This window comes from Eufriesea mexicana, unplaced genomic scaffold (genome assembly GCF_001483705.2).
Source record: "Eufriesea mexicana isolate 0111107269 unplaced genomic scaffold, ASM148370v2 scaffold5212, whole genome shotgun sequence".
Taxonomy (NCBI): Eukaryota; Metazoa; Arthropoda; class Insecta; order Hymenoptera; family Apidae; genus Eufriesea; species Eufriesea mexicana.
In genome coordinates, this window is record NW_016913161.1 from 65,949 (window position 1) to 67,326 (window position 1,378).

The following is a 1,378-nucleotide window of genomic DNA, read 5'->3' on the forward strand; positions in this document are numbered from 1 at the left end:
CTACAAAAATTAAGTTATAAAACGTTATACTATTATAAAATATAGTAAGTATATATGTAATGCAATATTCTACTATTCAATACTTCATATGTGAAATGCAGAAATTTTATTTTATTTGGTTCCACAGTAATCATCATTCACGCTCTCGCCACTAGATGGATTCCAACTTCAAGGACTTTCTCGCAAGTCCTTGGAAAAGCCTCCAAATTCTATATATATAATTTCCCGTCCTTCCAATAGTATCTAAATCTAAGGCAGGACCTGCTAGGGTAGCCTTACTGTGATGAGTCCACTAGCAGGCCTGGGACGAAACGGGGGCGCGCATCCCTTCCTTTTCCTTATCGTCCCTTTTAGCTACCCCACACGGACATCACGACCGTAGGGGGTGCCATACGCGGGGCCCCTCCCCACAGTTCTCTTTCCACATAATAAAGATCGTCACTTTAAGATAATATGCTTTGAACATTTCAAATTTACTCTGATAGATTTACTAAATACTTTAAAAGTATTTAAACTTTACTAATAAAAATTGATACATCCTCTCATTAACTATTTAAAAACTCTACTAAATTAGTCAAGATAACCATATTTATAAAATAGGCACATGTAACAGGATCTGAGTTATGATTTTAATAAATTATATTTAAATGAAAAATCAATATTATAAAGTAAGCATGTTTCATTCTTTATTTTAAAATATAACTTAAGTTACAGATATGTTTTATAGTTATTTGTAACTTAAGCTATAATTAATAAATTCTTATTATTTAAATTTTATTTAATATATCATTAAATTTAAAACAGATTAATTAAGTGTATATATGTTTACTGTTCTAAAAATACATATTTTTTTATACATATAAAGTTTTTGCAAAATTTTAGCAATTGATAATGAATTATAAAATTCATCTATTTTTTTTCTAATAATTAAATTAATAATTATATTTTCACAGGATAATACATTTTAATATATAATTTCTCATCTCATATACTAAAATCAAGTTTTAATTTTTTTTTCTTTTTTTAAAATTTTAGTTTATGTATTAATGTAACAAGTTCCTAGTTACAATATATTTCATTAATTGAATGCGTAGTTTATGTGATTGTGTATTTTTTATGTTGACTATACTGTTAATATTTATCATATAATTATACATATTAATATTTGTTCTATGTATGCGAATCTATATAGCCTTAAATTTATTAAAAAGAATTTCATTTTTTTATTTTACTATTATAACATATCAGTAGAAAATACAGACATTAACTTTTATAATCTATGTACTATGAATTATACATTTCACTTGTATATACATTATGTGTAAATGATGCTTTGTTTGCTTAATAACAATACAAAATGTTATATGTATAAATATTT